Source organism: Silene latifolia, chromosome X, assembly GCF_048544455.1.
Source record: "Silene latifolia isolate original U9 population chromosome X, ASM4854445v1, whole genome shotgun sequence".
NCBI lineage: Eukaryota > Viridiplantae > Streptophyta > Magnoliopsida > Caryophyllales > Caryophyllaceae > Silene > Silene latifolia.
Genome location: NC_133537.1, coordinates 50646952 through 50674072, shown reverse-complemented (window position 1 = coordinate 50674072; position 27121 = coordinate 50646952). Strand labels below are relative to the sequence as shown.

At 36.8% G+C, this 27121-nt stretch overlaps 1 long non-coding RNA gene and 1 pseudogene across 1 annotated transcript; one reads left to right on the top strand and one right to left on the bottom strand.

Annotated features, from left to right (window-relative positions):
- Positions 1–7025: 7025 nt before the first annotated feature.
- On the top strand, positions 7026–8397 carry LOC141621391 (uncharacterized). The gene is made up of 3 exons (XR_012532285.1): positions 7026–7337; positions 7481–7636; positions 8033–8397. It is a non-coding gene; the product is annotated as an uncharacterized LOC141621391 (long non-coding RNA).
- A 2210-nt stretch (positions 8398–10607) lies between these two features.
- LOC141617356 (prolycopene isomerase, chloroplastic-like) lies at positions 10608–12878 on the bottom strand (annotated as a pseudogene).
- Positions 12879–27121: the final 14243 nt, after the last annotated feature.

Here is a 27121-nt window from a genome sequence, read left to right as displayed (position 1 = left end):
ACCTTTTATCGCTAATTGCTCCTTCCGTCTCTTAAATCTCCTTCTTCTATCTTTGTGAATTATTTTTTAGATATCTTAGTATTTATAGTCTAGGTTTAGAGAGTTTATGATGCCAATTAGGAAACTATTGCCTTATTCCAATTAATATAGGAATTACCAATATTATTATTATTATTATTATTATTATTATTATTATTATTATTATTATTATTATTATTATTATTATTATTATTATTATTATTATTATTATTCTTATTCTTATTATTATTAAATCCCGATACGAATCCCCACCAACACATATATATGGCCAACAAAACCGGCCCACTTAAATATAACACACGGTCCAAGGCCTTATTATTAGCTAAGTCCAATACTCGACTTGCTTACTTACTTTTTTTATTTAATTAACGTCTTATTTGCTACTATTATTAGAAATGCCATTAATTACTTATTTAAATTACATAAATTATTCTCATAAATCATTATTAAATTACGAGGTATTACAGTCTTCCCCTCTTAAAATGAACTTCGTCCCGAAGTTCGCCCATACATATTATAACAACATCTATAAACATCCACTCAACTGAGCACCATCCAACTTATCATAATACATGATAACACAATTAACCACTTACTATTATCAACTACACCAATCTTATCACAATATGTCACAATAATAACTCAAACATTTGTAGTATCACATTCCTTCCCCCTAAAAATAAACTTCGTCCTCGAAGTTCGGGATATCAAACAACAGGAATAAACAAACCATTTGTTATAATACCACAAAACATGTAATACACATTGTAACATAAGACAACTATTATTTTCAACACAACATCGATTGATGGATAAATGAATAACAACAACCCATGAATTACCTTTTATTACGTGCGCGTGTATTTCTTACTAACGAGGTCTAACTTAAACATGGATCCAATTAATGTAAATATATAGGCTTAGGGCAACACATTCCGCATATCACTAGACATATTATTCTACTTCGTATAATTTACAACATCAAAATATCAAGGTGTAAAAGCTTACATTTTCAAGGATAAGAAAACATGTTACAATTTCCAAAAATCATTAGTATTTAATAACATAATTACTTCTTGAGCACTTATACTTTTTAGAAAATAAAGAGAGTTAACAATTCATCAAAGAAATAATTAAGTCCAAAGCTCATATGATCAATTTATAATGAATTTTACAAATTATTTGGTCGAAACAGAAATTTAATAGCAACTTGTCAGAAATCTAGGTCATCTTGTAAAAATCACTATAAAATGTCAAAATATTATCTTGCAACGTGGCTTATCAATTTAGAAACATATACGAATCTTTAAAATAGTGGAGTTGAAATCATATCTAAACAATAAGTAACTTTTAAATGGCAATTTTTACAAAAACATGGGACGAAAACATAACTGTACAAGAATATTTTGACAACTGTCCACTAAAATATTTATTTCTCCTAAACCGTATATTATTTAAGCATGAAACCAGCGGCATATGAAACTAACTCACAAGAATATCACACATAAAAATTTCGTGCAAAGATATTAAACAGGCAGTAAATGGCAACCAAAGCAATCAAGGGTAACATTTCGAGAAATCAACCAAATCACATTCTTCATAATTCCACGCATTTTCCGTAATACATCGCATGTTAATCATAATTACGCCTCCCACATACATGCCACATACTTTTCTCATGTCAACATGCTTATCCATACCCCTCTCCTTTAAAGAAAAGTTACGTCCCCGTAACCGCAGTCAGCAATGAAAACAATTTTCAAACAAGGCAACCAAAACTCCTAAGACAAAATAAACAATATTCATTTTAAATTACCTCACACTGTAATATCTCTTAAGGTAACCGGTTAAAAACTGAAAGGGCGAGAAGTTTGGTGTGAGGGGCGCCCTACTCATCCCAAGCTTAAGGGGCTCCTAACAGTTTCTACCCGGGTTCATTTTACTAGACACATCCTATGTTCATTATTATTCATTGGTTAGGCCTGAGGATCGTTTTGCTCTGTTACCACTTTGTAACACCCCCATTTATTGATCGGACTCTCGAGGAGGTTTAGTTTTCGGTACTTGTCGGTAGGAGCACCTAGACCAAAACACAATTTATAACTTCACAAACAACTCTACAATTGGTAAAGAGGCAAGTAAAGGTCGGATCCCAAGGGACGGGAATTGAGATGAGATTTTCTATTGCAACTAGCGGTGTCTAAGGGTGTAACAATTTGGGGTTTGAAGTAGAAGATCACTAAACGAGAAAAAGTAAACGGCAAAAATCGAAAATGGAGAAAGTCACAACCAAAATCTAGCTAAGATCTGGCATAAATAATGGTAAAAGGTTGTCTTTTGAGCGCAAAGTGGACTGAAATAATCATCAAAAAACGATGTAGAAATACCGATGAAAATGGACGGTAAGTTTAAGATAATAGAGAGAAGCAAGAGGAACATAAAAATACTGGTAAAGGGAGCGGTTATCGTGGTGTCCATTTGGCAAATTCGTGAGGGAAATCTGGGGTTGATGGAGGAGAGGGCTTAAATAGGAGGAAGTTGATGCAGGAGGTTTTGAGAGTAAAAGATAATCGAGGTGAGAGGTAGGCAAAAATATTGAATTGAAGAAAGTATGGGACGCTGCGTTTTGAAGTGAAAAAGAGTAAAGTGATGTGCCTTGGTATTGTTCATTAGGAACTGTAAACGTCCTTACTCATATTTTAGTAAGAGGGATAGACATAATTTATTAGGTAAAACTTCCCTAATTATCTACTTGATTGTAGGCTTCGGATAAGCCTAATGGAGTTAGTAAAACCTTAGAACAACGAAGAATGAAAATGATCCTAATTGATCGTTTTGAGATAAAACCTGAGCCATTGAAAAGTAATAGAAGGGTAGAGAGAGAGAGAGAGAGAAAGAAAGAGGAAAACTGAAAATGATCCTAATTGATCTGAATTGGTAAGACACCAACTGTTGATAGATTATCAAACATGAATGCGTGCTTTGTCTAATTTTTCAAGTGAGAAGTTGATAAGGAAATTTGAAACGAAATAAAAATAGAAAAGCTACAAATATTACACAACTAAACTACAACATGAAGTACAATAAACACAATAGAAAGCAATAGTAGCTAGCTAGATTTTACGTAGTAGTACAAAAAATTCTTGTGTCCTCTGTGGGGACTCTACTCCTTATACTTAAGCATTTATAATATTTCATTTTGTTGATTGTCTTTAAGTGTAAGAATGACGATCCTTCCGAAGAACACAATTTTTTCATAGTAATAATAATACCTAGGGAATAATGCATGCATGGACGACAGAGACAAACGAATCACAAACTTTGAACTGTTTTTGTCTCATGTCCATCGATTATGAACTTTGACGTTCAATCCATGCTTGACGTGCAAAATCATGGACACATCCGGTTGGATTTTCTGACCTTTAACGAGCTCGAACCGGAAATTATAGATCAATGTGGCTGCAACCATCTTCATTGGGTCAGAGCCGCATCTTTGCCCATGCAGCTTCTCGGGCCCGTATAGAAAATCAAGTACTTACTTGATGGCTCATGTTTAATCGTACCACGATCCGAAATCCATCTTTCCGGCTCAAACTCAGAGCAATTATAACCCCATAGCGACTTCATTCTCGCCATCGCGTATAAATGCATGCATGAAAGCCGAACTGTTAGACCATGTGTCCATATTCATTGTACATTTTGAAAATACAATTTATTCACAAATTCTCATTTTTGTAATTTATTAGGTAAAACTTCCCTAATTATCTACTTGATTGTAGGCTTCGGATAAGCCTAATTGACAACCTAATTTAAGCATTAAAGGCTGTGGTAGAGTGAGAGGGAGGCTAGCAGTAGCGTTGGCTGCTAACTTACTTACAAAATGTACTTTTAGAAATTTTTAGTTAATATTTTTGATATTTTTTTCCGAGTTTGCTTAATACTATTACCTATTCGTCTCCGCTGAAAACTTTTCATCTCCCACTGACTTTAAATCTCAATTAGTAGACTATACCACCAGTTGTATGGTGTCGAATCTCATCTTTATACTAAAGTTTTCGAGTCTTATTTTAATGAATCTGAGTTATCTTTACTTCTTAAAAAGAGTAAACTTCTATGAACTGTAGCAATGAATAGTGCTAAGCATTGTCCTCCTACACCGTTGGATTCCTCCTTAATATCTCATCCCTCCATCTCTTCTTCACTCACAGCCACCCTTTTCCTTTCAGTCATTCTACTCCATTCATTCTCATCCGTCTCTCTATCTTCACTCTTCACAAATCTCTCAACAAAGCTCAGTATCTCACATCCTCCAAAGATATTTAATTTTGCTGTTGTTGTTTATTATTTCAAACTGATCTCTGATTTCATTGTTATTATTATTCGTGTTGTTATTCATTCTCATCCGTCTCTCGATTTTCACTCTTCACAAATATCTCAACAAAGCTCGGCGTCTCACATCCTCCCAAAGGTATTTAATTTTGTTGTTTGTTATTTCGATCGGATCTCTGCTTTCATTGTTACTATTATTAGTATTGTTGATGCAGTATTATAAAGATACAATCTTTTTGCAATTCATGATGTTGGGTAGAGTTCAGGATTAAATAATTAATTTGATATAGGTTTGATTCAATTTTTTCGGGTTATTTGATGTAAAAAGTTTGATAATTGATGTGGGATTTAAAAAGATACAATCTTTATGCAATTCATGATGTTGGGATTAAGAGTAATCATTAATGTGATATGGGTTTGATTCAATCTTTTTTGGTAGATTGTTGAATTTGATTAAGGTGGTTAATATAGGGGATTCATAGAAGATGTTTGTTAAAATGCCGCGATGATCGAGTCCGAATTTTGAGAATTTGTAATTATGGTTGGTGTAGTACTGTAGGAGATGCCTACATGATGAATGTTATTGTGGTTGTAGTAACTAGATTGATAGCTTTCAGTATAGACATATCGTTAGAACTTAGAAGTGTTGAGACTGTTGACTACTAATTGCCTCACCAAAAATTCAAAAGGTATTACAAGTTTTAGAGGAGTTTCAATTGGGCTGACAAATCTATAGTAATGAGCTTGGTAATGGCTACTTCTCTGGAGTCTAGAGTTTTTTGTTGGTAATGACATTAAATGAGTGACTAATTTGGATACTTCCGTACGTTGTGTATATACTCTTCCAATGGTTTTTGAAAGTTAAGGGATAGATGCACTTAAAGGGTAACTGGAGTAGAGATCCTTAGCCTATTAGTTTCGTTTTCAGACCCTATGTGTGTCTTGGTCCGTGGATAACCATTAATGGGTTCATGTCAACTGATCGGATAAGGCTACCTTATGAGTTATGACTGGTAATGTAGTTAACAGTAATGTCCACCTTCATTATTTGTAGTTTGTATTTAACTTATGTTATCTACTTCTCTTCTTAAAGTTACTCCGTATTGTCTTTCAGCTCGGATTAAATTTGAAACTAACAGCTCATCTTTTTTCGACCACTTGTGGCTGTAGGATGATTTCCCGGGCGCTCTTGATGATCACTACTTACTCCATATTAGTGAATGGTTTGAGCGTGGTGGTTATTTGACAATCCTGAAAAAGAACCGTCCATAACTCGCCTTGACCGCCAAATGAGTGAGTTTGACCTGTGTGGTTGTAGTTGTATCGGGCTGTGTAGTGAGAGTTTGAGGTGGTATTGATTCTCACCCTAATTAATTTTGTTTTTCAATATTTTTTTGCGTTTTTATGTCTTATCATTTACTATTTTATTTTTAGTTTGCTGGAGTATCTCGTGTTTTTTGCATTACTGCTCTTTATTTATTAGGGTTGGTTTGGTTTCCTAAATTCACGATGTTTAAAATTGAGTTTGTTATATGCGGTGTCAACTTCAGGAGGAGTTGATCGTGGTCCCACAACTATTGCTTTTAACCCCACATCCTCCCAAAGGTATTTAATTTTGCTGTTTATTATTTCAAACTTATCTTTGATTTCATTGTTATTGTTATTGTTATTATTATTGTTACTCATTCTCATCTTCCTCTCGATTTTTACTCTTCACAATCTCTCAAGAAAACTCGGAGTCTCACATCCTCCCAAAGGTATTTAATTTTGTTGTTTGTTATTTCGATCTGATCTTTGTAATAATCGTGTCCTAATTGAAGATTTCTTGTGCGTTCATTAGCTTAACACCCAACCTCCAGAACAATAGAATAACACGGCAACTTCACCAATCCACCACTTCATTGGGCTGTCAACATGATATTATATATTTACACAATGTTAATACATACAGAGGAGCACAGAGGTTAGTAGTTTTAAACACCGGCTGCCAGGTCATTAACAAAACCAAACCAAAAAAAAACTGAATAACTATATGCATACACCAGCACATTACAATTCAATACCAACTGTGTCTAACTAGAAAGTTGGGAACTAACTGCATACCTTTAATTTAAAACACAATCCCATAAATTTAGCTAATTGTATGTTATATTCAACAAATAACAGCCACAACAAGGTCTACAGAGAAACTGTTTAGACCTTATAGGGCACCCAACATACATCCTAACAATATCTTGGCAAGATCTCACGCCAAAATAAAAGAAAATGCCTATTTGGTACAATGATGTCAAGTCTAACATTCCATCTTGCTTCAGACCGTAAGTTACGTCTGAAACAATAAGACCTCTCACAAGTGGAAATCACATGGGTGGCCCCATGAGCTTTTTCACTCACTTCCTAAATGGGTATTTTGTGAGAGAAAACGGTCCGTCTTATTATTTCAGACGGATCTTACGGTCTGAAATGAGAATTTGTGCAAGTGTAAAAGGACATTAAGGAAGTGTGTCAGCTATTTTTGAATAAAGTTTAATGAATACTTTGCTTATATATATATATATATATATATATATATATATATATATATATATATATATATATATATATATATATATATATATATATATGGAGAGAGATAGTCTTATTATAGACGGACATTATCCGTCTATAATGAAAGACGGGCCAAATACAATACCACTTTTCTAATAGAACAAACAACAAGTGAGGTGGTAGGGGCAAAAAATGTCACTACTTTCGTTGTATTTGACCTGTCTATAGCAATAGACGGATATACCCGTCTATAACAAGACTAATTGGAGAGAGAGAAATATTTGTGTATGCGTGTCTTCTTAAGTTGAGTACCATTATCATCACAATCACAAGGAAAACAGAGTAGTGTACTGTTAAAAAAAAACAAATACTTATAACAATTTGTCCTGCAATCGCCAGGATCTAGCTCCAACTTATCCAAGGTATACAACGTAAACTCTGTTTTTTTAGGATATTAACGATATTGGTTGTAGATACTGTATTTCTATCTCCACAAAATTTATTATGCTTCTGTTACAATACTACTAATCCCTATTTAATTGGTTGCGTTTGCAAAATTCTACAGCTTGCTATGAGGCCTATAAGGAAGCGCATCAGGGAATTTTCCGGACCAACCGGTCCCTACACCATTAAGGCAAAGGCCATCGAAATCGAAAATGTGAATGCTGCATCAAATGGACAAGGCTTGGAATTTCAGATAATCACCTTCCAAGATGAGGAGGTAACTTATTGAAAAATCAGTTATATTTAATTTTGTTTGTATTAACTTAGATTCCTCACTTATCACAACTTAATGCACTCTAATCCCTGACTAATTTAGACATAGAAACAAATGTAATTGATTCACATGAGAACAGCTTGTGGAAGTTACAGCTGCCATCTTGTATTCAATGTCTGTACAGGTAACTACTGTGGTTGTTCTAAAAAAAACAATTGTCACTTTGGGACGATAGAGTATGTTCTTTAATAACTATGCAGATTTTAGTTTACCTGCCCCCGCACGCAATAGGCCATTATATGAAGCATTCATCCATCTTAACAGCAGTGCGTCTACAATTAGAATACATGTGTATATCGCTGTATAAAACTCAAGTAAATACATGTGTCATTCCTGCAGGAAAAGGAAAGCTACATCAAGTACATTGAGAACAAATTAAGAGATTCAAAGCTGTACGTTCAAGTTGTGCCTACCAGAGCTCTTTATCGGAAACAAGAGCTGAGGTGGGAGCTCAAGGAAGTTTCTTTGAAATAAATGCCCGAGAGATCGTAGGCTACCTTGACAACTTTTGGTCCATTTTGTAAACGCTATGTAGTTCTACCTATAAGGATGTAGAATCCCAGGATTAGGGTAGCCTTAAATCAGATGCATGGATTGCAGAAGCATAGAAACAACTAGCTTCGGCCGTTAGAAGATAACTAAGCTTAGTATTGTGTATAAGTAACTAACTTTTCTGCTAAACTACGTTTTCCTCCTTGCATGCATCTCTCAATTTGTCCTATCAGAATCCAAACAACCCTATGTCAAAACCCCTGTATTATGCCTTCGCTAATTAGGTAGTTACATATATGTGTATTTGATCAGGTTTACAACAGCATTTCACTTCATGCAATCAGTATTTAAATTCTAGGGTTCTAAGTGCGCGTACATCCCAATATGGAAAGTACTTGATTCCGACAAGTTTCACAACGTAGTTAACAAACTATTCTATAAACGAAAGCACGGAAACAACACGGTATTAATATCGGGAATCAAAATAAAATTCTACAAATTGGGGCTCCGCGCCCGGGAGGGCGCGGCGCAACAACTAGTATTATAAAGTATCTGAACTCATCCAATTAAACATAAAAAAAATTAAACTTTAAGAAAACTCACAAAAAATTACACATAAGTTCGAATAAATGTATAGTAGTTGTACAATTCTCAAATTACATTTCTCAAATTCTTGTTTAAGATCCGTAAGTAGATTATACATTCGAAAGCAAATACACATATGCTCAAAAAAAAAAAAAAAAATATCTAAAATAGTACACATCCAATGTATGTTCTTTTTTTCCGTTTAAGATGGACATAATTATATTGAATTTAAAACAGGTTAGGCATGGTAGAAATGACCAAAGCAAAATGCTATTTCAACAGTTTTAATCTCAATATGGATATGGATATGCGTGTCTTAATTGAAATCGTACAACTGCTTTATTTGATTGTTGTGAATCAAGTCAAATTTAATTGCACAATAGAGCCAAAACGTGCACGTAAATGTAACGTTCAAAGTTACCAAGTACATTAAAAAGTAGTTGGCAGGTTACTACATTAATTGATTCATGTTGTACATGATATGATCCTAGCAGCCTACCAGGGGAAAAGGAATCACAAGATTTCCAATTTCACACTCCCTACTCTCTCCTGACATCAACCTGTCTCATAAGTCAGTAACATATTAATGCACACTGAAATCTGTATAATATGAGTATCGAGTCTATAATATAGGATTCTCGAGGGATAAGTCTAAAACCGCCTTACACAAATATTAATAAATATTGATGCAAAACCAGTCGTTCCTATGATATTGGAACTTCCAAACTTGGAAACCAGCTGCTTTGAGTAACAAGTTATGCACTGTTAGTATCGTGTAAGACAGTTTTACATAAGAATAGTGTAAAACGGATCCAAACATAACCATATTACAAAGTAGTAGGTAATAGTTGCCAAAAAAAAGAACTTGTTTAATAATCAACATGTGTAAGCCCGTCTTACAGAGTACTTGTGTAAATTATACTCCCTCCTATTCTCCATATTGTTCCCCTTTGTTGGGGGCACAAGAATTAAGGAGGGAAATAAAATATTAATTGTGAGTTGGGTGGGGTTTGGTTATAGGAGAGAGGAATGAATAAAATAAGGAATTGTGAGTTGGGTGGGGTTTGGTGATAGGAGAGAGAAATGAATAATTAGGAATTAAATAAGAAATTGTGAGTTGGGTGGGGTTTGGTGATAGGAGAGAGGAATGAATAAAATAAGATTAAAAGTTTCCAAAAAAGGAAAGGGGAACAAAACCTGAATAATCCGTTTTAGGAATAGGGGAACAAAATGGAGAATAGGAGGGAGTATTGGTCTTAAATATCTTATTATATATGACGGCCGTTAATAAAATTATAAGATACAATGTCGAGCTCATATACTATATACCTACCGCGTCAAGAAGTTGAGAGTGTTGAGAGACGGAAACAAGAGAGTTAGCCACAATGGCACCACTGGCAGCAACAGCAGGAACTCTAATGCCTGGAAATGTAGAATCACCACAACAATACAATTGCGGTATTGGAGTTGAATGTCCCGGAAATGTCCCTTTTCCGGCTTCAATGGCAGGTCCATATGTTCCTCTATTTCTTCTTGGAAACCTTTGATGGGTTAGAGGTGTACCTACCATTTTCACCTCACATTTTTCCCTGCTGAAGCCTGGACCTACGGCTCGTTCTACTGCTTTTCACATTACCTGTTTTTTCGGGCCTGTTTTGTTAACTATACTTCGCACTTCATCACGCTAAACAGTTTACTATTATTGAAGAACTAACTTACACTAAGTCCATCACAGTGAGCAAATTTTCAAATTCCGGGTCGTCAAAGTTATAACTAACTCCACTCTTAGGTTAATCAAAATGAAAAATAACTCTACCCTGGGGTCACCAGAAATGAATTAGCGGCGACGGAGGGAAAGAAATACCTTAGATCTTTCTGCCTTGAGTTTTTTGTATAAATCGCTTCTGCGGTCAAGCCCTTCCCACAGTTGAAATGGTTCGGTTCCTGGTGTATAAGCATGCAATATATGTTTACCCGGGGGTGCCAACTCTGAGCTGACTGCACTGGGAATAGATATCAGAACTACATTCTGATCTGCATCAACTCCTCTCTTCCAATCGTTTACAACTATATGGTGTATATCAAGGTCTTCACGCACTCCCTGAAAATTAACACATAAATGAGACAATCAATGATCTAGGTTGCTCTGACTTTCCATATCAGCACGTGCATTTGTGTCCAACACCCAACATTCAGACATAGATATAACACTTTGATACGTCATCTACACCGAAAAATGAGGATTTTAGAATTTCGATGAGGTTACAAAGAAATGCATCAGTAACATAACTATGGTGCCTCTATGGCGATCCCATTTACGATGGAGTAAGGAGTTTGGGCTATGTAGCCTCGCCCATGTATTGGAAACCCAAAGAGGCAATTTCTGATCAACCATAAAGTAAATACCACCAAAACTACATCAACCAACTAAATTATCTTCAACAGTAGTTCAGCTCAACTGGAAATAGAAATTTATAGGAAGAAATTCATCACAGTCCAAAGTGAGCAATCTAATTGAACAGCTTAAGCAGGACCTCAGAGGGTGTAGGGAAGCATTAGATCGGAGATAAATGAATCTAACCAATTTACACCAGGTTATGGCTTACCTCTGCATCAAAACCCAGATGAAGATGCATGAAAGAATCACATTGTGGAGTTGATTTAACCCTCTCTTGGAAAGACTTGGGTAAAGCATCATTAGGCACCAAATTCAAGGTGTCCCATATGGAAGCATTACTCACAACTGCCTTCTTCGCTCGTACAAACTGTGGCGTAGCTGAACAAACATCAGTTTCTACAACAATAGAGTCTCAATCCCAAATCGATTAGGGGTCAGCTAACAATGAATTATCGTAGACCGTCAAAAGGATCAGTTTCTACTCTATACATAACATTGTGTGTGCCTTCCAATCATGCTAGTATGTTAAACTTACTTGACCACTTCTCAGTCTAACACCAACTGCTCGACCATTTTCGACGACAACTTTATCAACGTGAGATCGAAGGGAGATCCTTCCCCCAAACTTCTGAATCCCCCTAACTAATGCCTCAACTACTGCTCTGCTTCCTTGTAAAGGATACTCAAGAACACATCCTGGCTTGTATCACTCAGCAAACATGTAAATCTGTAAATTGGGACAAAATCTCTTTTGAATCAAAAGGTGCAACCATGCAATTCACAAGTGTGACAATGTAGAAACATAAACACGGATTTTGTTAAATCTTGCATTTTGATGGATTTGTTCCACTTAGTACTTGAAGATTGTGAAAGATTAAGCCAGAACTGATACTAAAACAATATTGACCTAGTGTCTCAAGGGTTACTGTAACTGGCGAGGTGAAGGGGGTCAAATGTACGGAACTTATCCTTCGGTGAACACAGAAAGGTTGTTTATAAATAAGTCAATAATGAAAAATGTTTTGAAATTGCATCCGTCAAAATTTAGGACAAGAAATGATAATGTCATGGGAAAATATGGGGAACTTATCAGATAATAGTTACCATCTCTGCTGATAGTATACCATTAGATTTGACACCGGCTAGAAGAAAGGCGAGAAGATCCATCCAGTTCCGAACAAAAGGGTCTTTGAGTTCCAGAGAATCAAGTATCTCAGAAAAAGGTCTGAGAAGCTTCGTAGCACCCAAAGCTCCTTGTGGGCCCATCTGGGCGAAAGATTTCAATAATGAGGGTGCATACCTAGCTGCAGCAGTTGAAATAACACCCAAATCTCCTTTTATAGATAAGGGAGGAAGAGCCATAGCTGCTGCAGACAAGGGTAGTGTGGCATCCTGCAATTATAGCAGTGTAAGTTCGTAATATTAGTGGCGCTATAGAAAATTACCAAATGTTGAGCTACAAAATAAAACAAAAACCAAGATATCTTGAGTAGAGGCTACTTGATCGAGTAGCTTGGGTACTCGATCGAGTAGCTTGGGTACTCGATCGAGTAGGAGCCACTCGATCGAGTAAGTGGGTTACTCGATCGAGTAGCGTCTTTTCAGCGAGGGTTTATAATCGTGTTTTGATAAATCGCAAATCATTTCCGCCTCTTTCCTTCAGACCTAGATGCCACTTTTTTCCCTTCCCTTCACCATAACTTCTTCCATGGGAGCTTCTGAGGATGTTAGTGCCTTGGGGATGCGTTGCTTGAGTCGGGTAGCGGTCTTAACGCCGATCTAGGATGCGTAGGTATGTCATCGTCGTCATCTTTGTCTTTGTTGTTCCTTGTAGGGTTGTATTGGTAGTAATAGGCATGTATACTGTTTGTATAGGGATTGCTTGCTTGGTTGATGTCGTATGGTTGATCGAGGAATCGCTGCTTTTGGTTAAAGGTAGGTTCGCCTACTCAGTTTCTGTTGGTGGTCTAGTGTGTCGGTTGTTTTATTGTTGTTGTGACCGTGTGGCTGAGTATACATGGTAATCGGTTGATGTATGCTGTTTTGTTGGTTGTTGTTGTATTGCAGCTGTTTGTGATTGATTGTCTTTGGTTCTCGAGGTGCGTCCTCGGCTGAGTAGAGTAACTTGCGGGAGTGGCTTCACGCCCTAGTTTCGCCCTCCGTGGAACCCGCCACGGGAGGGGATGTGCACATTAATGGGACATGGTTTATTGCTCGGTATGATGAGCGGGGATTTGGTGGGTACGACTGCGGTCCCCCACTGGCAGGGCTGTTCCAGTGGACAGTCGGTGACGGTGATTGGTTCGAGGAGATGTGGCTTGTGTGTATGTTTTTGTTCTGTCTTGTTGTGCCGGTGGTTTGTGTATCTCTTCAGTTACTGTCCTTGTGTGGTTTGTCTTTTGTTTGTTTTGTTGTGTCTGTCGTGATCCCTTATGGTGAGCAGTCAGTCTTAGCAGGTGTTGTCTTGGATGGCAGCTGGAGTTCTGGTAGGGATGAGCCGTCACGAGTAATGTTAGAAGTAGTTATATAGCTTGACGAGTTGTACCTTTTGTTTTAGTGGTTTGGTTGTATCACTTGTAAAATAACTTTGAATGTTCTTTTATTGACCTTTGACGATTACTTACCTCGGGCAACCGAGATGGTGATGCCTTTATATGCTAGGGAAGGTCTTGTTAAGGCTCCTTGGTATATGGGGGTGTCACAAAGTGGTATCAGAGCGACGATTTTGGAACCTGTAACAAATGAGCCTAATGAACGTAGTGAGTCTAATAAAATGAACCTGGTGTATGTATATTGGGAGCCCCAGATGATGCTAGATTTTGGGTGAGAAGGCGCCCTCATTTCAAAATCAGTGCCCCATTGTGCTTAAGCCAGTCACTGGGTATGGGAATGTTGAGTCAGCAATTAGGTGCCTAATGTGTATGGTGATTATGTGCGTAATAGTTATGTAGAGTCATATATGGTAAAGTTTTGATGGAGCTAATATGTGTGTGTGATGACAATGAGGAACGTGAAAGGTTTTATACGATAGAAGTATGTGAAAAGAGTAGAAACGTGTGATGCGATATGAAATGTGGTAATGGTTGTGTTTATTTCAAGTTGTTAGTAATGGTAGTTTCTATAAGGATTTATAAGTCTTATAATAGTAGTAATGATGATAGTTAAAGAGTTGTAGAATTGTAATGAGAATTATCAAAATAGTAATGGATGAATGTGATATATAAATGGTTGAAAGCTTCCGCAGGTGACGTGATTAATTTGAGTAGATTAATTTGTTTATGTTGAAACATAGTTACATTGCTAAGTAGACTTGGATGATACCTGTAAATTTAATGTTAAAGGAGTGATTAGAGTAATGTGATTATAAGTTTATTTGCGGAGTTGTAGACAAAGGTTTAGTTATGAGATAATGCGTTAAATGTTGTAATACTATGGTTTTATGAGTCTCTGGGTACTCTATCGAGTGGGCCTTACTCTGTCGAGTAAGGGTGTTTTGGTTTTTAGAAAAGTTTACTGCAGAGGATACTCGATCGAGTATCACGGGTACTCGATCGAGTAAGTGGCACTCGATCGAGTACGTCGACCTACTCGATCGAGTAGCTCGGTTTCTGAGTAATGTTTTGTCGGGTTTTGTTAATAATGCGAATTAGTATATAAACCTTTCCATCACTTTCATAATACACTTTTATCAAACCTAATTACTTCAAAAGAGATTTCAACCTACATACTTCGCATCTTTCGCATTATTGACAAATCCCGGAGCTTGAGAGGTCGGAATTCATCATCCTTTACATTCTTGTGATCCTTGCGTCGAGGGTAAGATCTACGTACTGATTTTATAGTATTTTATTAAGTTTGTTTAAACCCTAATTAGTTTTTATGATTTTTAGTAATCATGTGATCATATGTTAGGAGGAGGATTCGTAAAGGAGGCTTTTTGATAACAGCTGTTGAGATCGTCTGATTGTATTCCATTCCAGGTAGGGTTTCCCTACTCAGTATTAGTCACATGATGTGTTGGTTATGCTTTGTGATTGTTGAGTTTTATCGTACGAGTATTGTGACAGTTGTTGGGTTTGATTGCTGATTAGTAGTTGTGATTGATTGTATCTGTCTGTGTTCTTCGAGGTGCGTCCCTGGCTGAGTGGAGTCACTTGAGGGAGTGGCTTCACGCCCATGATTCGCCTTCTGTGGAACTCGCCACAGAAGGGATGTGCACATTAATGGATTTGGGTTTATCGCTCGACGGAGATGAGCGGGGCTTAGGTGGGAACGGCTGCGGTCCCCTACTGGCAGCGAGGAGTAACCTGTTGCGATGGGTACTCTGGCAGGGCTACACACTTTAGTGTGTAGTCAGTATTGTGGAGTTGGTGATGGAGTTCGGAGTATATCTGTGACGATTGAGCTATGTTGTGTGTTGTTTTGTTGAGTTATATAAATTGTGTGATTAGTACTGACCCCGTTTAATTGTTTTAAAAACTGTGGTGATCCATTCGGGGATGGTGAGCAGTTGTTGAGCAGGTATGAGTCGAGATACAAGGGATAGCTAGGATGTGTCGCCATCAGATGATAGAGTCTTCCGCTGTAGTCTTATTAACTTTTTAGATAGTTGTTTTGAGATCATGTAAACCGTATTTTGGGCAGTTGGTTTTGCATTTTATTTACTCACTTAAACTTTATACTATTTAAAGTTGTTTCTTTATTGTCTTTTGATTATCATTGCCTCGGGAAACCGAGATGGTGACAGCTTTATACCTGAGTGGTCCTGGTAAGACACTTGGAGTATGGAGGTGTCACAAAGTGGTATCAGAGAGACGATCCTGAAACTTGTAACTAATGAATCTAATGAACATAGGGAGTCAATTAAAATGAACCCGGGGTAAAGGTTGTAGGAGCTAATGCAAAGGCTTGGGAGACGTCCTAAACTCGCGAACTCGCCCTACAATTTTGAACCGGTCACATGGGGGGTATATGTCAGAGTCATATATTTTGTCTTTTGGTTGGTATGAGTACGTAACGATATATGTTGTGAATTGTTGGATGTTGGAAGTTGAGAATTGAAAGTATGATTAAAGGTCGAAAAGATATGTTTATATGTTGATTTGAATAAAGAAGCATGGTGGTTGTTTATAGTGTGGCACTTGATAACATGAAGTAGATTATTTTGTTGATGGTATGAGGAATTGCGTAGATTTGCATGCGTAATTGTAATTATAATGTTGAGATAATAATGAATGCATAGTACGTTGGGGTATGTGAGATAACATGCGGGTAGTATTCACGAGTCTGCATGACTCGATCGAGTGGGTGAGGTACTCGATCGAGTGGGTCTGACTCGATCGAGTGGGTATTTGACGTTTTTATGATCAGAATCGTGTTTTTGGGTACTCGATAGATTACATAGGGGCACTCGATCGAGTAGGGGACACTCGATCGAGTGGCTTGTCAGCTCGATTGAGTAGGTTAGAGATCAGAAGGTTTGTTTTGGATCTAGAGTCGGGGTACTCGATCAAGTACGTGGGGCACTCGATCGAGTAGCCTCAGCTCGATCGGGTGGGTTTTGGCACTCGATCGAGTGGGTTCTGGGCAGGCTGTTTTCGTGTTTTGAGTTATAGTGTGTATGATTATATCTACCTTTTCTTATATAGTTTCAAGATGCCGCCAAAGAAAACCGCCTTGTATGCGAGAGCTGAGAGCATGAACGTTGACGATATAGTTAAGATGTTAGAGCATCAAGATGCTCTTACGGAGGCCCTTAAGAGAGTCGGGATAGATAAGGAGGTTGATCATTCAAAGATCAGTCTATACATAGCGAGGTTTAACCTAAAATAGTATAAGGGGACCAGGGAGCCAATTCTTCTTGACAATTGGCATCGTGAGATGGAGAACATTCTGGATCTGTTACATTATCTTGATGAGATGAAAGTAGAACAAGCTATGTTCTACTTGAGGGAAGCGGCTGGTGAGTGGTGGGATAAGGTGAAGGTGGGTGCTAGGAAGATGTATGCGAGGCAGGGTCTGCCTGCTATACCTTGGGAAGAGTTCCAGAGGGCTATGAGGAGAGAGTTTGTACCTGAGCATGTGAGGAGTAAGTTGAGGGAGGAGTTTGATGGGTTCAGGATGACATCTGATATGTCGGTAGCCGAGTATTACCGGCAGTTCAATGAGAAGTCTAAGTATGCTGAGGACATGGGGTTGAGTGATGAGAACTTAGCGCTGAGGTTTGAGAAGGGGTTGGCCCCCAGGATTATGGAAAAGTTACCCGTGGGAATCGTTACTGATGTTAAGAAAGCTTACGAGAGAGATGGGAGAGCTGAGAGGTTGGTGGAGATGGCCCGGGAGAGAGGAGGTGAGAAAAGAAAGACTGAGAGCGAGGGTGGTGGCCAATCTAATTACAAGAAAGGCAACCACAATCAGGCTAGAGCGTTTTCTTCTTGCTCGGGGTTCAGTGCTGGGGCTTCCTTTGGGCGTGGCCGTTGGAGCGGTAGTGGTAGTTGGGGAATGACCTGCTTTGGCTGTGGCGGTGTAGGCCACAAGAGACATGAGTGCACGAGTGTACCGGGAACTTTTTAGAGATCGACTCAAGGTAGCTATTTTATTCGAGCAACAGACCAGCCGGGTCATGGAACAACCGGGGAGGTCAGGGTAACCAGGGTGGAAGTAACCGCAATGGCGGTAATTCTTATCAGAAACCAGCTACGAACAAGAACAACAACAATCAGGGGTCGGGTACTAAGCCGACTACTTCAGCTAGTACTCTCCAGGGAGGTGGATAGGAGACTAGTGGAAAGCTGTATATGATGGAAAAGAAAGTAGCTGAGGACGACGCACATGTTATCACTGGTACCTTTCTTGTAAACGGTATTCATACCTTTGTTTTGTTTGATTCGTAAAGGAGACTTTTTGATAACAGCTGTTGAGATCGTCTGATTGTATTGCATTCCAGGTAGGGTTTCCCTACTCAGTATTAGTCACATGATGTGTTGGTTATGCTTTGTGATTGTTGAGTTTTATTGTACGAGTATTGTGATAGTTGTTGAGTTTGATTGCTGATTAGTAGTTGTGATTGATTGTATCTGTCTGTGTTCTTCGAGGTGCGTCCCTGGCTGAGTGGAGTCACTTGCGGGCGTGGCTTCACGCCCATGATTCGCCTTCTGTGGAACCCGCCACAGAAGGGATGTGCACATTAATGGATTTGGGTTTATCGCTCGACGGAGATGAGCGGGGCTTAGGTGGGAATGGCTGCGGTCCCCCACTAGCGGCGAGGAGTAACCTGTTGCGATGGGTACTCTGGCAGGGCTACACACTTTAGTGTGTAGTCAGTATTGTGGAGTTGGTGATGGAGTTCGGAGTATATTTGTGACGATTGAGCTGTGTTGTGTGTTGTTTTGACGAGTTATATAAATTGTGTGATTAGTACTGACCCCGTTTAATTGTTTTAAAAACGGTGGTGATCCATTCGGGGATGGTGAGCAGTTGTTGAGCCGGTATGAGTCGAGATACAAGGGATAGCTGGGATGTGTCGCCATCAGATGATAGAGTCTTCCGCTGTAGTCTTATTAACTTTTTTGACAGTGGTTTTGAGATCATGTAAACCGTATTTTGGGCAGTTGGTTTTGGATTGTATTTACTCACTTAAACTTTATACTATTTAAATGTTGTTTCTTTATTGTATTTTGATTATCATTGCCTCGGGAAACCGAGATGGTGACAGCTTTATACCTGAGTGGTCCTGGTAAGGCACTTGGAGTATGGGGGTGTCACAAATGTATACATGAATGATTTATTAGCATGGTAAATTATGTGGCGTGAAGTTCACTATGGAATAATATGGTATGTATCTTGGTTGGGTGAAACTGTAGCGTTACATTTGAGTAGTAATAGTGCGATACGAATGATTATGGTAACCTGTGATGACTTCCGAACTTGGTTTGGAGTCGACACGTGATGTTGTTTTGCAGGAATCTTCAGTTAATCTCGTAGTTCCGATCATGTACCTAACCTAACTTGACCGAGTATGAGTGCCTACTAGACCGAGTAGACCTCATTCGAACTTGTTAGGAAGCTATGACGTCGAGGAAGTAGGAATTTCCTACGGAAACTCGACCGAATAGCGCCTACTCGATCGAGTAGAGGACACTCGATCGAGTACCCTACTTACTCGATCGAGTAAGCTACAGTACCGGGAACTTCCGCGGGTTCATAAACCCCTTCTTTATTCATTCTTCTTATTCTTTCCCTTATTTTCGCCAACCCTAATCCCTAAAAATCCTCTCAAACTCCTTCATCTTTGTGTTTGTAGTACTCTTATTGTGTGATTTTCTTGTCTAAATTCATCCTTTTACTTCCTAATCGATCAAGGTATGAATGTTTCCTCTATTTCAATGTTTTTGGTTAATTAGAATCACCTAAGATGATAGAATATGTTGAAAATTGATTTACATGTGTTAAAACTTATTTCTAATTGTTGTAATATGATCTAAATGCTTTCCTTGAATGATTATTGATGCTAATAATGTAAAAATTCGAATTAAAATTGAGTATGAAGTGGGCCGAGATTTTTAGGGTTTGGTAAATTGAATCGATTTTTGGTTGTCTTTCACATGTAAAAGGATAAAAATTGAGTAATGTATGTTATATATCTTATGTGGGAAGTTGATTTTTCTGATTTTTACCTCAAAAATTGTTTTAAAACTCCATCTTAAAAGTGCCCCAAACTGAGATTCGCCTCATATAATTGGAAATTTGAGTTGTACATGAATGTATTTTGAAGATCTAAGTCCTAAAAGTTGTAGTGGTTGAGTTATTTCATGTTAATTATGTTAAATTTTCACAGCTGTAGAGACCGTTCGAACTTTAAGAATTTGAATTTTACTTGTAATTTGGGAATTGTTGGTGATAGTGTGTACTTAGATGATTCTCTCATGATTAAATATGTTTACATTGTATGTTTTGGTGCATATGTGTTGTTGTATTTAAATGGTATGTTGAAACAGATGCCGAGACTAAACCTAGGGACCAGACAAAGTAAGAGGGGTAGGGCTACCCAACCCGAAGTTGGGGAGGGGAGTGGACCGGTGGTACCAGCTGTACCCGAGTACCCGTCTGTGGTCTTTGTAGACTACGCAAAACGGTATAGGTTTGTAGCCTTACAGTCTCGTAAGATGAGACCGACTCGCTGTGTGGACACGACTCTTTTAGAGGACCTGGGTATTGAGATGGATGTCCGTCATATCTTCGAGACTTTGGGATTCACCGGGCTATACCATTTACGGAAGCATTCATATGCATTACTGACCCTTGATTTCATGAGCTCGTTTAAATACGAGCCGGCTGAGCAGACTGTGTAGTTCCGTCTTATGAACACCAGTTTTGTTTTGACCATAGACCTTTTTGCCTCTCACCTTGGCTTGGCTAAGCCTCCCAAGAGATCCCTTCGTGACATACCGTCTGAGTGTGGAGTTTGCCGCCTTATGCCTGTTGAAGCTTGTGTCCTCCACAATTAGTGTGATAACATTTATAAATCTCTTATAGGTTCACAAGGGTATACTTTGTATTTTATCAGTTGATTAACGATTACTTAATAACGGTTGGCTTGCTAGAAAGTTTGACGTTATTATCATACTGATGGCGGTGATCAACTGGTCCCTAAAAGTCACACCTAAAGGATGTGTTTGAGAGATATGATTGTATGAAAATATAATCACATTGATGCCTGACTTAAAGGTTAGTCCATGTATTTGACTAAACAGTTAGTCAATGTGTTGATGAAACGATTATTTAATTTAATGAAATAATATTAGCTGAGACGAATTAACTGTCAATTCGTAAATTGAATATAATATGTTATATTTAATTAATGTATATAATGTTAGCTTGAACGAATTAAGATGTTAATTCGTAATTAAACGTAACCAGTTATATTTAATTAGCTAATTATAAATATGCGATATTTATAGTTAAAGTATATATTATACGATATTGTCATAATAAATTATTACTGATCGGCATTAATAAATCGATTTCGTAAGTTGTTGTGTGTAGACTTATTAATACGGAATAAATTAAATGACAATTTATAAATTATACACTTTATATACATTTTGTAAACTACCAAAAATAAGAAGATTTAATCACCTTATTTTGGTAGGTGGAAAAACCGAAAATAAGGAGATAATCCTCCTTATTACTTCGGTTGGTTTTGGCCGAAATTGAGGAGAGAAAATATCTCCCCTTTACTTCTCTTATTTCGGTTATAATAAGAGAGTGGGAGATCATTTTTCTTAACCTAATTCATTTTTGACCTAGCATTCTCTCATCAAACAAAACACAACAAAAACCCTAAAATTAATTAGTGAATTTTGGGATCGATTCTAGCAAAATCAAAAGGACATTTCTCATATCATCTTGGGTGCAACGATTAAGCGAATATCAATTTTGATATTGTTCTTAGGCCATATTTGCAAGGACCAAGGGTTGATTATTAATCTCTTCTCTTTTGTTTATGCAAATTTAATTTATGACTAGTTTTCATATTTATAATTTCGTTATAATCCTTATAATGTTAATGAAAGTATACCGATATTTCCCACAAGTGGTATTAGAGCCAAGGCCACGAAATTATTTTATATGATTTTCATAGATGATTTAAACAAAAGAATTTCGAAAAGGAAAAAAAAAAGGATTCGGCCGTAAAAAAAAATTTTGCTGAGAGAAAATTTTTTTTTGCCGATTGTTTTTTCTGTTTTTTCTTTGGTTTTTTTTTTGATGAATTGTTCCATTTTGATTTATTCATATTATTGTTTTAATAAGTTAAGATGATAATATGATAATTTTGTAGATGTTTTGATTTAATAATCATTAAATTAAAATGTAAATGGAAATCGTCTTGATTGATGATGTTAAATTTGTTTTTGCTATATAATTTTTGGCATAGATGGTTTTAAATCGTTGTTTAGAATCATGTTTCATCAATTTATATGTTCATAATTATGCCAATCATGTTCTAATAGCAACTAAAAACGAATTTGTTCATCGATATGTTTTTTTTTTATTTAAGGGCTTAATGTCGCAAGAAAAAAAAAAGGAAATTGTTTTATTTTTACTGTTTTGCCGAGTGAAATAAAAAAAAAAATTGTTTTGTTTCGGTTTTTGAAGAAATGCCGAGATAAAAAGGGTTTCTGTTTTTTTTTTTTTTTTTTTGCAATTTGCCGAGAGCTAAAGAAAAAAAAAATTTTGGTTTTAGTTTTGGCATTATGCCGAGAGCCGGAAAAAGAAAAAAAAATTTCTTGTTTTTCCTGTTTTTGCCGAGACCAAAAAGAAAAAAAGGATTTTTCTTTTGGTTATGTTTGTTTTATTTTGGCCAATATTGATTATACATTAAATTAATAATGTATGATTGATTGTTGTGAAGAAGTTCACAATTTAATAGATACCTAATTATTTTAAAGAAGTTTAAAATAATGTGAGATTAATTCATATTATAGGTCAATGTGAATTAAGATTGAAATTAATGTGAGTAATTGAGGAATTGTCACTTAATTTGATCATTTAAATAGGTGGTTTGGGTAAATTAATCTACATAATTAAGGAATTATGTCTTGCATGTTTAATTTATTAGTTGATGCATTTTTTTAGTTGAATGAATCGTTGAATGGATTTATTTACGTATTTTTGCAATCGGTTGTAATTTATAATATCTAGTGTGGCCTTAGTTAAATTATGTTTTCGTAATGATGGAAACATAGTTTTTAATGTAATTTGAGATCTCGAATCTCCTTTTATTTTCTTTAAGTATTATGTTTTGAAATTAGAATGTAAATAGGTTTATTTTGTAATTTTAATTGTAATTTTAAAGAAGACTAAAGATGGAGATTGGATGGCTCACTCCCGCTACATGGACCAAGATGGAACATCAAGACAAGCTTCTCGGGTCCAAGGATGGATTCCAAAGTTGTATTTATGTTCATTTTGGTAGATTGGCCACACTAGGACTTTATTTTGTTTTACGTTTTACCGTTCTTATTTCTTTTCATTCACATGATAGTTAGTGCATCATATTCCGCCTAAAACCAAACCACTACTAAAATGCGTGAAAATTGACTCATATAGATTGAATGTTAGTTTTCATAGACATACATATGTCACACTTTTTAAGCCATCACCTTAGTTTATTCATTCTCGCATGCTAGATATTAGTTCACTTAAAATGAATTAAAATAAAGTTGATGGGATCTTCCTCTAAAACTGAAATTGAGACTAGTCTTTATGAGGGCAAACAACTATGAATCCCTTCTTCGTCGGTAGGCATATAAGACCTTACTCTCCATATGACCCCTTCTACGTTGGGTAAGTAGTTTGTGTTGACTTAGTTTACCTCAACATTATAGTCCGAAGAGTTTCTCGTGATTATGATGGACTAAAGATAGAATTTACAGAAATTTATCGACCAAGTATTCTAACAGTAGAATTAGCCAAAAGGTTGGCTTATCAATTTACAGATAATTGAGTCTTGGCACTACTACAGATACAGGCTATAACAACGGGTAAAAACCGTTGTAAAAACAAAAAGCGGACGTTGTTAAAGCGGCCGTTGTAAAAGGTATTTACAACGGTTAGGTTATTTACTTAAACCGTTGTCGAAAGTATTCACCACGGTTAAAAGCCGTTGTTGTTGCGTGTAAGCCGTTGTGGAAAGTGTTTCAAAAATTTGGTGGGAATAATATAACAACGGTTGTCATATGTATAACCGTTGTTGTAACTTTCCCTCCAAAATTGTGAAGACTTTTAACAACGGATATATGCTACATACCCGTTGTTGAAATTTGTGGTAACAACGGTTCTTAGTTTAAAACTTGTTGTTGTAACTTTCCCTCCAAAATTGTGAAGACTTTTAACAACGGTTCTTCGTTTAAAACCTGTTGTTGAATATTATGCGCGGTATTTGTGAAAGGTATTCACAACGGGTTTTATTTTAGTAACCGTTGTGAAAGGTCTTCCCAACGGTTTTTTTAGTAACCGTTTTTATTACGAACTCCTAATGATTTTAAAAATTAAATTTGTTTCATGCCATTCAAAACCTGCATATATCAAAGAAACCATATACCAAAGACCAAGATAAATCACAAATGGGTTTATCGAACTCAATAGATTCAATTCAAATTACAACAAAGATCATATATATATATATATATATATATATATATATATATATATATATATATATATATATATATATATATATATATATATATATATATATATATATATACACTTACAAGGAGTTAAATTTACATGAACTAATCATTCCCTAACTTCAACAAAATTTTTACTAATAAGCTGATCTAAACTCTGAGTATCATGCATTTCTATTTTCTAAGAAGTATTTGCCCAACATGTCCCTTACCTCGTCTATATCTACACTTGAGTACTGCTGAATCTCTTGTGACGGGTTGATTACATACTGCGGAAAAAACAAAGACAAGACATTATTGTAACAACATCAAATACTGCATAGCAACATCATGGTATAGCAGCAAGCAAGACAACATCAGCTCTAATTTAAAAAAAGTAATAAACACATTATTAAATTACTAACCTTTTCTTGAATAAGGATATATCTTCGCCCAATAATCTCCAACATGAACCGACAAACGTAGTATCCACATTGTATGCTATCCGGCTGGCGAGGGGCCTATTATTACATAAAAACAAACAGACGAGAGAAGGCTCACATCAGAATCTTGAACTTTAGGTATTGTGTTAGTATTAAACACAGATTTTTGCACTTAATGTATTGTATTTGAGCACGTACCCCTGTTATCGTAATAAAATCAGGGCCATTATCAGAATCTTTCGTGGGTTGATCCTGATCGTTAGCTCTTCTCTTCTCAAAGGCCCTTTTTTTAAAAAAAATAAAAGGAGGCAGAAACTCATTTTTTTAGGGGCAAAAATGAGCTTTTTGCTATAAATAAAAATTGAAACTTAATGTTATTATAAATAAATCAGTATTATAAACTTAGTTATTAATCAAGCGCTTAAAAGTCTCGCTTGGTTGATTATGTAAAGAGTCCAACCAAAAAACTTTCTTCTTTGTCGGCATGATGGCTGCTAGCACCCAATGAGTCCTACATCAAGAGACATCATCATTATTAACAAGTACATATATTAGTTATGAAAATGCAATTGTAGGGGGAAACGTAATATTAATTTGTTTATTACCCTTTTTCATTATAAGGGGCAAAAATCAGCTTCTTGGTTGTCGCCAATTGCTGAGCAATATAATCTACCCGATCTTCGAACGAGAATTCCAGAATAAATAAATATAAAACATAGGGGCACAGAAATCCGTATTGATCAGATGGAATCTTCTTCTCGGGGATCACTCTCAATTTCAATATCCTACATTATTACGGTATTAATTCCGGTATTTAAAACACTATCTAGTAGTCAGAATATTAGAATATGAAATTATTTATTAAGAAACTTACTTCATCCAAACAAATAGGTGTTGGACATCAATCTGGTCTAGGCCAGCCCAAATGGCTAGCATATCCCATGACATAAGTGCTTCGCGCTCAACACCTTGAATATCCTCCTCGAGCGGAATAACTATCAATTGCTCGGTGGCTATGCGATGGTTAGCCTCCTCATGCAGTTTCCTCATCGTCACCGTTCTTACTTTTTGCATGTAATCCTTCCCAGAATATTGTGAGTCGTTTAAACTCCTAACTTCTATCATGTCGGGGAAATAATGATTCTTTGATTTTGTGCTACTACCACCAGCCTACACATGTAGATAATTAAAATAATAAAAATTCCAAAGGTAACATATCCTAGTTGGAGTAATAAAAATAAAAGCGTACTTAACTAAATACCTCATCAACCTGCGATCCTCCAGTGTTTCTAACACCATAGGGAGTCTACTCTTGACAAAAGCATTTAACGATTGAGGACAAAGGTACCCTAGCTTGACACAATTTGGAGGTGATTTATTGGTATCCTTCTAGGCTTAGTAGTTTGAACAAATTGCATCTATAAAGGAGTGTGTACCCTTGAATTGCTTCCCTTGTAGATAATTTCCGCCACTTAGATGAGGAAAGTGGCTATTCTTTTGTAGATGCATCCATTACTTGTTTTGTGTGCTTTAATGCTTGGATGTGTCGCCATTTTGGCAAGACCCACCTTGCCTTGCAAGAAGGCATCCTACCTCATGGTTGTCTTGTTGTGAGTTGAAGGGGCGGAGTGAGACCCGCTAATTGTCTCACATCGGTTATATTAGTAGGTTAGTTTAAATAAAGGTCTAGTTTTTGTCACCTCTTTACTCGGGACGAGTAAAGGTTCGGTTTGGGGATATTTGATGTGAACATTATTTGTGCACATTTAGTCCCATAATTGAGCCTATTTTGCATACTATTATATCATTCCATGGCCATTTTATCCGTCAAAACCTTCCTATTTGCTTTTCTAGCGCATTTCGTATGTTTTGTAGAAAAGGAGATAATAAGGCGGAAATTCCCGTCTTTCGTGCATATTTGGAAGCTTATTGATGATATTAGATGGACTAGTATGAAGAGGAGGCAAGAATGATGGCCAAGTATGTAGGAATAAAGAGTTTATAGAAGGCTCACAAGGTTAAAAGCAAGGATGACGAGAAGGAAGGCATTGCATGAAGAAATTGCTCGGAACCCAAATGAAGAGTTGCTCCTTTGGCTCTGAAAATATGCTAGATGGAACGACGTCGAAAAAACAAGTGATCTAGGCTTTTGAATCACTCCACTAGGAGTCCGGATGAGAAAATGACGCTCGTTTTACAATCCGAGCTCAAGATACAGCTCAACCCGCTCGGGTCAAATTCAACCCGCTCGGGTTGAAGCCCAGGACGCCCATATTTCGCTCCGGACGGGCGTATTCCTGGACAGGAAACTTTTCCTTTCTACGTGAACTACAATCCG